The 12,364-nt window shown below is 41.4% G+C and overlaps 1 protein-coding gene across 2 annotated transcripts in view; it reads left to right on the forward strand.

Moving 5' to 3' along the window:
- Window positions 1-12,364, forward strand: part of LOC139761488 (splicing factor 3B subunit 2-like) — a 74,078-nt gene that overhangs the window by 23,152 nt on the left and 38,562 nt on the right. The window lies entirely within an intron of this gene.

Consider the following 12,364-nt stretch of genomic DNA (forward strand, 5'->3'; position numbering starts at 1 on the left):
TGGGATGTATTTAGGGAAGCAGTGATGGCTTGTGCAAAAGATGCATGTGGTATGAGAAAGGTGGGAGGTGGGCAGATTAGAAAAGGTAGTGAGTGGTGGGATGAAGAAGTAAGATTATTAGTGAAAGAAAAGAGAGATGCATTTGAATGATTTTTACAGGGAAATAATGCAAATGAGTGGGAGATATATAAAAGAAAGAGGCAGGAGGTCAAGAGAAAGGTGAAAGAGGCAAAAAAGAGGGCAAATGAGAGTTGGGGTGAGAGAGTATCATTAAATTTTAGGGTGAATAAAAAGATGTTTTGGAAGGAGGTAAATAAAGTGCATAAGACAAGGGATCAAATGGGAACATCAGTGAAGGATGCTAATAGGGACGTGCTAACAAGTGTTGGTGATGTGAGGAGATGGAGTGAGTATTTTGAAGGTTTGTTGAATGTGTTTGATGATAGAGTGGCAGATATAGGGTGTTTTGGTCGAGGTGGTGTGCAAAGTGAGAGGGTTAAGGAGAATGATTTGGTAAACAGAGAAGAGGTAGTAAAAGCTTTGCGGAAGATGAAAACCGGCAAGGCAGCGGGTTTAGATGGTATTGCACTGGACTTTATTAAAAAGGGGGCGACTGGTGTTGACTGGTTGTTAAGGTTATTTAATGTATGTATGACTCATGGTGAGGTGCCTGAGGATTGGCGGAAAGTTTGCATAGTGCCATTGTACAAAGGCAAAGGGGATAAAAGTAAGTGCTCAAATTACAGAGGTATAAGTTTGTTGAGTATTCCTGGGAAATTATATGGGAGGGTATTGATTGAGAGGGTAAAGGCATGTACTGAGCATAAGATTGGGGAAGAGCAGTGTGGTTTCAGAAGTGGTAGAGGATGTGTGGATCAGGTGTTTGCTTTGAAGAATGTATGTGAGAATTACTTAGAAAAGCAAATGGATTTCCATGTAGCATTTATAGATCTGGAGAAGGCATATGATAGAGTTGATATAGATGCTCTGTGGAAGGTATTAAGAATATATGGTGTGGGAGGCAAGTTGTTAGAAGCAGTGAAAAGTTTTTATGGAGGATGTAAGGCATGTGTACATATATGAAGAGAGGAAAGTGATTGGTTCTCAGTGAATGTTGGTTTGTGGCAGGGTTGCGTGATGTCTCCATGGTTGTTTAATTTGTTTATGGATGGGGTTGTTAGGGAGGTGAATGCAAGTTATGGAAAGAGGGGCAAGTATGCAGTCTGTTGTGGATGAGAGAGCTTGGGAAGTGAGTCAGTTGTTCAGTGATGATACAGCGCTGGTGGCTGATTCATGTGAGAAACTGTAGAAGCTGGTGACTGAGTTTGGTAAAGTGTGTGAAAGAAGAAAGCTGAGAGTAAATGTGAATAAGAGCTAGGTTATTAGGTACAGCAGGGTTGAGGGACAAGTCAATTGGGAGGTAAGTTTGAATGGAGAAAAACTGGAGGAAGTGAAGTGTTTTAGATATCTGGGAGTGGATTTGGCAGCGGATGGAACCATGGAAGCAGAAGTGAATCATAGGGTGGGGGAGGGGGTGAAAATTCTGGGAGCTTTGAAGAATGTGTGAAAGTTCAGAATGCTATCTTGGAAAGCAAAAATGGGTATGTTTGAAGGAATAGTGGTTCCAACAATGTTATATGGTCGCGAGGCGTGGTCTATAGATAGAGTTGTGCAGAGGAGGGTGGATGTGATGGAAATGAGATGCGTAAGAGGACAATATGTGGTGTGAGGTGGTTTGATCGAGTAAGTAATGAAAGGGTAAGAGAGATGTGTGGTAATAAAAAGAGTGTGGTTGAGAGAGCAGAAGAGGGTGTTTTGAAATGGTTTGGTCACATGGAGAGAATGAGTGAGGAGAGACTGACCAAGAGGATATATGTGTCAGAGGTGGAGGGAATGAGGAGAAGTGGGAGACCAAATTGGAGGTGGAAAGATTGAGTGAAAAAGATTTTGAGTGATTGGGGCCTGAACATGCTGGAGGTTGAAAGGCGTGCAAGGAATAGAGTGAATTGGAACGATGTGGTGTACCGGGGTCGACTTGCTGTCAGTGGATTGAACCAGGGCATGTGAAGCATCCAGGGTAAACCATGGAAAGTTTTGTGGGGCCTGGATGTGGAAAGGGAGCTGTGGATTCAGTGCATTATACATGACAGCTAGAGACTGAGTGTGAATGAATGTGGCATTTGTTGTCTTTTCCTACTGCTACCTCGCACACATGCGGGGGGAGGGGGTTGTTATTTCATGTGTGATGGGGTGGCGACGGGAATGAATAAGGGCAGACAGTATGAATTATGTACATGTTTATATATGTATATGTCTGTGTGTGTATATATATGTATACGTTGAGATGTATAGGTATGTATACGTGCATGTGTGGACGTGTATGTATATACATGTGTATATGGGTGGGTTGGGCCATTCTTTCGTCTGTTTCCTTGTGCTAACGCAGGAGACGGCGACAAAGTATAATAAATATGAAAATAAATATATATATACATTTTTTTTTTTTCTTCAAACTATTCGCCATTTCCCGCGTTAGCGAGGTAGCGTTAAGAACAGAGAACTGGGCCACTGAGGGAATATCCTCACCTGGCCCCCTTCTCTGTTCCTTCTTTTGGAAAATTAAAAAAAATTAAGAGGGGAGGATTTCCAGCCCCCCGCTCCCTCCCCTTTTAGTCGCCTTCTACGACACGCAGGGAATACGTGGGAAGTATTCTTTCTCCCCTATCCCCAGGGATAATATATATACATACATAGCATTTATGGGATGGCCTTTATAGGGCCTCAACTGCATATGCCATCTCAGCTGATATAGAAAATAAAAAAGCAGGAGAATCTCTAGATTTATATCTTGCAAGACTCTGGATTCTTTGTGAGGAGTATGAATACATAAATTAGAAAGAAAATTAGTTAGTGTTTGGATGCTTTGATGATTCCCTTCATGAGAAATTCTTTAAAGAGGATGACATTAATTGCTGTCAAAATCTGTGTGGCACACCAAGTATCAAAGAAGCAGATAGTAGTATTTCCTGGTGAAGGATCAAATGTTGTCAACACGTTGACTGAAGAAACTCAAAGAGAAGACACATTATATGAAAACTTCCAGCAAGAGGACCACATTGGGACATACACCCAATTTCTGTGGCAACAAGCATATTTAGAAGAAAGAAGAATGCCCAAGATATGGTAAGACCTATGTAGCAAGGGCAACAAGAAAAATCACTTGGCAAATGTATACAGATGAAAACCAGATAAGTGTTTTAGGTCAGTGGTATTAAGGGGATACAGATGCATAAGACAGCCTCAGTGTGCAGTATGTTATGAAGCTTTCAACATTATGCAGAGACAAGGCCATCATGACATCCATGAAGGTAGAGACAAGGCCATCATGATATCCATGAAGGTAGAGACAAGGCCATCATGAAATCCATGAAGGTAGAGACAAGGCCATCATGATATCCATGAAGGTAGAGACAAGGCCATCATGATATCCATGAAGGTAGAGACAAGGCCATCATGATATCCATGAAGGTAGAGACAAGGCCATCATGACATCCATGAAGGTAGAGACAAGGCCATCATGATATCCATGAAGGTAGAGACAAGGCCATCATGATATCCATGAAGGTAGAGACAAGGCCATCATGATATCCATGAAGGTAGAGACAAGGCCATCATGATATCCATGAAGGTAGACAGTAAGGTGAGGATAGAGTTGACTGTGGCACATGCATTAATGTTTTCCTCAATATATGCCTGACAAAGGTGATACAATCTTGTACATATGAAATTGAGAAATTGTAGAATGGCTATAGTCTATTGTAAGGCTATCAATCTATCTATCTATCTACCTATCTATATATCTCTATCTCTTATGCCTGTTCCCTTTTAGAACTCCCTCATGTGGGTGGCCTTGGCAGTAGTCTCCATAGCTAGTGAACTCCAGTGCTGCTTTTTAGCCTTTAGTGCCTCACCCTTAACAGGCCACTGGCAGAGGGCAAGTCTAGCACAGTGTTTTCAGAGGCTTCTACCTGATGCTCCTACTGACTACCTCTACCTACTACTACCTAAATGCCCCTTCCTACTACTCTCTATTGCTCCTATCATTTTGCCAAAATGCAGGGCTAACTCATAGCATTCTACAGAAAATCTAGAGTTGTGAAGAACGAGTTGTGTGAGTTAAGTGTTCTCAAGTGTTATGTGTTACAAGGAGAGATTGTATGTTTGTGAACAGAATGCCAGTAGTCCATGTGTGGGTAAGGCAGAAAGATAAGACAGCTATCTGGGTCAAAGGAGTGCAGCTTGACAACTGCTGAAGTGCTGGCTCACTCACTGCACAGACGTCACTAAAACTTTTGATACCCAGGTGGGTAGTAGTGGTAATGTATCTCCTTGGTCATTGGCTGCCTACCAACTATTACCTATTGTAAAGCTAAATAGAAATATTATGTAAAGTTGTAGATCAGGAACTTTACTGATTTTGGATAAGTGAGCATTTTTTTTTTTTTTTTTTTTTTTTATACTTTGTCGCTGTCTCCCGCGTTTGCGAGGTAGCGCAAGGAAACAGACGAAAGAAATGGCCCAACCCCCCCCATACACATGTACATACACACGTCCACACACGCAAATATACATACCTACACAGCTTTCCATGGTTTACCCCGGACGCTTCACATGCCTTGATTCAATCCACTGACAGCACGTCAACCCCTGTATACCACATCGCTCCAATTCACTCTATTTCTTGCCCTCCTTTCACCCTCCTGCATGTTCAGGCCCCGATCACACAAAATCCTTTTCACTCCATCTTTCCACCTCCAATTTGGTCTCCCTCTTCTCCTCGTTCCCTCCACCTCCGACACATATATCCTCTTGGTCAATCTTTCCTCACTCATTCTCTCCATGTGCCCAAACCATTTCAAAACACCCTCTTCTGCTCTCTCAACCACGCTCTTTTTATTTCCACACATCTCTCTTACCCTTACGTTACTTACTCGATCAAACCACCTCACACCACACATTGTCCTCAAACATCTCATTTCCAGCACATCCATCCTCCTGCGCACAACTCTATCCATAGCCCACGCCTCGCAACCATACAACATTGTTGGAACCACTATTCCTTCAAACATACCCATTTTTGCTTTCCGGGATAATGTTCTCGACTTCCACACATTTTTCAAGGCTCCCAAAATTTTCGCCCCCTCCCCCACCCTATGATCCACTTCCGCTTCCATGGTTCCATCCGCTGCCAGATCCACTCCCAGATATCTAAAACACTTCACTTCCTCCAGTTTTTCTCCATTCAAACTCACCTCCCAATTGACTTGACCCTCAACCCTACTGTACCTAATAACCTTGCTCTTATTCACATTTACTCTTAACTTTCTTCTTCCACACACTTTACCAAACTCCGTCACCAGCTTCTGCAGTTTCTCACATGAATCCGCCACCAGCGCTGTATCATCAGCGAACAACAACTGACTCACTTCCCAAGCTCTCTCATCCCCAACAGACTTCATACTTGCCCCTCTTTCCAAAACTCTTGCATTTACCTCCCTAACAACCCCATCCATAAACAAATTAAACAACCATGGAGACATCACACACCCCTGCCGCAAACCTACATTCACTGAGAACCAATCACTTTCCTCTCTTCCTACACGTACACATGCCTTACATCCTCGATAAACACTTTTCACTGCTTGTGAGCATTAGGACTGATAAATCTGGTAGCTGAATTATGAGAATATTAGTGCAGTTTAAGAATTGTTTGCAAATTAGTAATGTGTTTCCAGAAGAGCTAGTTAAATGTTCAACAAAAGGTTCATGATAAGCTTAGTGCATTACAGAAAATGAATGTCACAGCCAAAGTGGATGAACTGACAGATTAAGGTAAGTTTTATAGTTATTAGAAGCAAGAAATTAGGTGACATTAGAAGTTAGTGTTGCCGTGAGTAGTGAAATATTCCAAGAGAGGCTGAATGCATCCCTGGAGGGCTTGGAAGGAGTTGTATGTGTAGCTGATGACATTAATTTATGGTACTGGAGATAATGATGAACTAACTAATGAAGATCATGTGTGTAAAATTGTAGAGAAATGGGTAGCAAGGGATTAAGTTCAACAATTGTAATATAGAACTGAGGAAGTCTGAGATTTCTTCTTTACAATATAGGTATCTAACTATGAGTGCAGTGTATGGCATTCTTGATCTCGGCACGTAAAGCATGAAGCTTGATCCTGATGAAATAGTATCCACTGTAAAGATGAAAATTCCACAGAAATATGACAAAGGTCCAGAGATTAGCAGGTATGGTGGAGTACTTACCTTGATTTTCATCTAAGTTGTCTGATTTAATGGAGTCTCTGCTTCAAATAGCCAATAAAGATGTTGAACACAGTGGGGAAGAGTACAGAAGGAAGCTCTAGACAAGGTCATGCAGCTAGTAACATCTCCAATGGTAGTTTTCTATGACCAAAACAAACCATTTGTTATTTAGTGTGATGCTATTCAGACAGGCTTAGGTGCTACATTGATGCAGGAAGGTAAACCAATATCTTTTGCAAGCAGAGCATTGACTCCTGCAGACACTAGGTGTGCATAGATAATGAAAGAATTGTTAACAGTTGTATTTTTCCTGACAAAATTTCATTATATGTTTGGGAGACTGATCAAAATTATAAGTGATCACAGACCTTTACAATTAATCATAGATAAACCTTTTGACCAAAAACCAAAGCAACTGCAAGGAATGTTGCTTTGAACTCTTCAGTAAGTTGTAGAATATCAGCCCAGGATGTAAAATCTAAAAATCTGTCATGTACATGACAGATTTTTGTCATGGACACATTTACCAGAGATTGTAGTAGGAAAAATGTTTGAGAATATGAGCATGGTATCTTGCCTACCTCTCAGACCATAGAAAATAAAAAGAGCAACAGCTAATGATGAAACAATGAATTTGTTTTTGGAAACTATTATCACTGGGTGGCCTGAAACCAAAGATACTTTCTCCAACTAGCTGCTGCCTTATTTTTGTTCAAGAAATGAGTTCACAGTAAAAAGTGGTTTCATATTAAAAGGAGATAGGACAGGCATACCTCATGCTTTGGGTGCTGAGATCAAGAAAACATTACAGTTCACACAGTTGTAGAAGACTGTCTAAGGCATTCAGGGGAATGTGTGTACTGGCCGATGAATGCTGAGATCAAAGAGCACATTGCCTAGTCTGAAGATTGCAACCAATTCAGCTGTGCCAAACAGAAGGAAACCCTAATGTCCCATGAGATAACAGACTGACCATGGGAGACAGTAGGTGTTGATTTGTTTGAGCTGAGGAATTGGAACTTTTTACTGACTGTGGACTATTTTAGCAATTGTTGGGAAGTTGAAAGTTTTGGAGCTGACAAGCACCAAGTTTTGGAGTCAAAAAGGACTAGCAAGCAGTCATCAGAAAACTGAAAGTTCACTTTGCAAGATATGGGATTCTGTTAGTGCTTATCAGTGACAGTAGACTACAATTTATCAGTATAGAGTTCAGAAACTTTGCAGACAAGCATGATTTTCAGCACAAGACAAGCAGTCCTAAGCACCCTCACTCAAGTTGAGTGACTGAATCAACTGTTAAAAACTGTTAAGAGTCTGATCAGGAAGGTTGTGATCAGTGGAAACAATTCATATTTGGCCATATTAGACTACAGAAACACCCCAGTGTAGGATGCGGAAATGAGTCCAGCCCATTGGAACCTTGGAAGGACACGAACATTGTGACCAATGTTATCTGAGCTCCTAAAGTCACAAGGGATAGATGTCTCTCTTGAAAAGAAAAAGAGAGGACTCAGAAATTTGAAGAGTGCATGGTATCACATTAAGATAGCCAGAGATCTTGACCCATTAGAAGGAGACATGGTAAGGCTCAAACTAAGTGCTCCAGGAGACAAGACCCGGCAGAAAGGAAGCTAGAGGCTTTACATTTGCCCATCTTGGAACAAAGAAGAGTGAGGGGGGGTAACCTGAACATATTCTTTGTATTGTTAAAACAGTTGGATGACATAGATAGTGAGCATTTCTTCAAGAGATGTAGAGATAGAGCAACCAAAGGACACAAAATAGAATTGATCGAGAAATTTAGAAAAAAAATTTAAAGAAGTACAATAGTATGTGAGTGGTGAATAAGTGGAGTACAATGAATGAGGACATATTTAATGTAGACAGCATATATTATTGTCAAGAAGTATGATAGTAGAAAATGTTCAAGATATGGGGCCCCATGAGTGTAAAACTCCTGTCAAACGGTACAAATAAATTGTTACAGAAGTAATGGATAGGGTAGGTTAGGTCAGGTAAAGATCAGATGCGGTGATCAGGAAGTATATATGTCCGTATGGCTAACTGTTGCTTGTGTGCTCCCAAGAGGGCTCTCAGCTTGTGTGCTCCCAAGAGGGCTCTCAGTTCTTCATATGAAAGTTGTTAGTTTCTTTAGCTGCTCATTAAATGATATGGTTCTGGTAGTGTATAACTTCATCTTCTAGTAGTTTTTAAGTGCTTTTATACTTTGACAAGGCCTATTTATTGTTGATGTCTTCTTATTGGTTTTATGCTAGGTTGATTTGACAGCTCTGTATTGATTACAGACAATAAATGTTAAAGCAAGAGATTCATTCCTCAGACTAGGTAGTTGTTGGAAGGCAGCCACCAGCAATTAAGGTATATTACTGGTACTGCTAACCTGGATATTGGGAGAGTTAGTGATGTCTGTGTAGTAACCCAGCACTTCAGTCAAGTTGCACTTCTTTGACTCAGGTAGCTGTCTAATCTTTCTGGATCACCCACCTATAGCCTGCTGTTACTCTGTCCACAAACATACAGTCTCTCCTTGTTACACACAATATTTGACAACACTTAACTCACACAACTCACTTTCCAACTTTAGATTTTCCTGCAGTGAGCACTTTGCACTAGCCCAGCCTTTTGGCAAAATAGTTGAAGCAATAGATAGAGGTAGTAGATAGGAATGTTAGACTGGAGCATTAGATAGTAACAGTTTGTAGAAGTAGTAGGTAAGAGCATTAATTGGGAGCATGAGGTAGAAGTAGTAGGTTGGAACATTTGGCAGGAATATTAGGTAGGCACATTAGGTTGAAGTAGTTGTTAGGAACATTAGGTAGGAACCTCGGAAAACACTGCATTAGAGTTGCCCTCTGCCAGTGGCCTCTTAAGGTTGAGGCACTAAAGACAAAGAAGTGGCACTGAAGTTCAACAGCTATGGAGACTTATGGTATGGCCACAGTTTTTTGCTGTGAATACCCCCCTGAGAAAGTTTCCAAGAGAACGGGCATCAGAGATAGATTGATAGACAGACAGACATAAACTAGCTGTCAAGGTACAAAGTTCCTGTCATGTTTGTCTTGCAGGTGGCTGGTTTTGTGAATCTATGTATTTTAGACATTTAATTGTTTAGCTGACTTGAAGCAGGCTTGTGAGTTCATGCTGAGTCTAGAATACTTGAATTTATGTTGCCTTATTTTAGAAGCTTGTTCCCTGAGGCTGTTTTGATGTTGGCAGTTAGGTTTTCAGATGATATTGGTTCAAGCATGGACTCAGGAGATTGTTTGGAGAAGTGAAAGCTTCAGAAGTGGCAGAATTAAAGGGGACATAGATTGTTTGGAGAAGTGAAAGCTTCATAACTGGCAGAAGCAATGATGCCATGCACAAGTTAGGAGTGATAATCAGGAATTAAACTTCAGCTTACTTTCATGTGGATGAGCCTTAGATATCCAGTGCTTTGAATGTTGTCTTTGCAAGAAGTGAGGAGAGGTTGACAGAGAGGATATACAGTGCTTGCCAATGAATTAGGTGTGCATGGGTCCATGGCAGTTTTATTGACGCAAATCACTCGACCCCACCTGAAATAGCATTGTGTCCACTAGTGAAGTTGGTTACCTCTGGCGAGCATTGGCAACTGCATAACATGCTAGCATATCTTATGAGCCTGCCTTAGCAGTAGCTTAGCTGTTGTAGGAGGCAGGAATACCTTGTGCTTCCACCCTATGCCTTGGATTTTCATTGTTTTTTCCTCTTCATTCCACTGCCATCTACTATGGTTAGAAATAGTCACCTTACAAGTGATGAGATAGCTTCTGTAGTTGCACTTTACGAGGAAAACAAGCCACTTGAGAAAAGTTTTAATATTACAGGTGTGAGCTTGAAATCAGTACAACAGTGGGTGAAGAAATTTAGTGATGGTGGTGGCACCACTACACTGACTCATGTGAAACATTATAGGAAGGCCAGAAAAGCCTTTCAACATGCTCTAATGTTCTTAAAATGTCAGATGGATGCAGATGCATGCTTGAGTGCAAAAGAATTGAAAGAAAAAAACCTGGACTGCTTAGTGATGTGTTGTTAAGGACAGTGTAGTGCCATTTACATGAGGACCATAAGTACCTGTGCTGCAAACTGTTTCCCAAACCACTCATAACCTGTAGGCACCAGAAGAAAAAAAGAAGAATTGATGTTTGCAAGAAATATGTAATGTGGGATACGACTAAAATCAGAAGTGTCTTGTTGAGTGATGAGTCCACCTTTTCAGTGACAGGTGGGTGTGTGCAGAGGTGACCAGACAGTGATCTATTGACCCCAAGTACATTACAAGCACCAAAATTTCCTGCTTCGTGTATGGTGCTAGGGATCTTGTGGGGTTGCCTGAGAACTAAACTATGAATGGATATAGTTACCTTGAGCTACTGTATACCCATCTTCCAGGTTCATCCAAAAAAAGTGCGAGCCAAAGTGTTCATGTAGGATTGGGCTACCTGCCAAACTAGTCACTGATTGGCTTAAGGACTGTGGAGTGGAATTTTTCAGTAACTGGCCTGGGAATTCACCGGATTTGAATTCAGTAGAAAACGTGGATGTTAATGAAGATGAAGTTGTGTAAGAGGGATACTTCGTTTCTACCTAAGCTGGAGGTGGCCATTCTTGAAATTTGGGCAAAAATAGGTCCTGAATGGCTTCAGAGCCTTGCTTATTCAGTTCCTGGTCATTTCAAGGGTTGTATAAAAAGGAAAGGGATAGTGTAGTAGTTGTTGGTGGATTCACAGTTTTCTTTATTTTATTTCATGTTTATCCTTGCTGGGAGACCAAATTGGAGATGGAAGGACAGAGTGAAGTAGATTTTGACTGATTGGGGGCCTGAACTTACAGGAGAGTGAAAGGCGAGTATAGGATAGAGTGAATTGGATTGTTGTGGCATACAGGGGTCAATGTGCTGTCATTGGACTGAAGTAGGGCATATGAAGTGGCTGGTGGAAACCATGGAAAGGTCTGCGGGGCCTTGTTATGGTTAAGGGACTATGGTTTTAGTGCAGTCCTCATGACAGCTAGAAAATGGATGAGTGAATATGTCCTTTCTTTGTATGTTCCTGGTTGTACCTTGTAAATCCGGGAAATGGCGATCAAGCATGAAAATGAATTTTCTCTACAATATTGTATTATTTCTTTTACCATTAACTCATTTCACACTTTCTTGGTGTGAGTCATATGCACATAACTTGTCATTTCACTTTTATGTATCCTAAACCCATATTCTTTGTGTTTGATCGAAATTTACTTCCCTTCTAATTTTTTTTTTTTTTTTTTTTTTTTTTTTATACTTTGTCGCTATCTCCCGCGTTTGCGAGGTAGCGCAGGGAAACAGACGAAAGAAATGGCCCAACCCCCCCCCCCCCATACACATGTATATACATACGTCCACACATGCAAATATACATACCTACACAGCTTTCCACGGTTTACCCCAGACGCTTCACATGCCTTGATTCAATCCACTGACAGCACGTCAACCCCGGTATACCACATCGCTCCAATTCACTCTATTCCTTGCCCTCCTTTCACCCTCCTGCATGTTCAGGCCCCGATCACACAAAATCTTTTTCACTCCATCTTTCCACCTCCAATTTGGTCTCCCACTTCTCCTTGCTCCCTCCACCTCCGACACATATATCCTCTTGGTCAATCTTTCCTCACTCATCCTCTCCATGTGCCCAAACCACTTCAAAACACCCTCTTCTGCTCTCTCAACCACGCTCTTTTTATTTCCACACATCTCTCTTACCCTTACGTTACTCACTTGATCAAACCACCTCACACCACACATTGTCCTCAAACATCTCATTTCCAGCACATCCATCCTCCTGCGCACAACTCTATCCATAGCCCACGCCTCGCAACCATACAACATTGTTGGAACCACTATTCCTTCAAACATACCCATTTTTGCTTTCCGAGATAATGTTCTCGACTTCCACACATTCTTCAAGGCCCCCAGAATTTTCGCCCCCTCCCCCACCCTATGATCCACTTCC

The sequence above is a fragment of the Panulirus ornatus genome, chromosome 40 (genome assembly GCF_036320965.1).
Source record: "Panulirus ornatus isolate Po-2019 chromosome 40, ASM3632096v1, whole genome shotgun sequence".
NCBI lineage: Eukaryota > Metazoa > Arthropoda > Malacostraca > Decapoda > Palinuridae > Panulirus > Panulirus ornatus.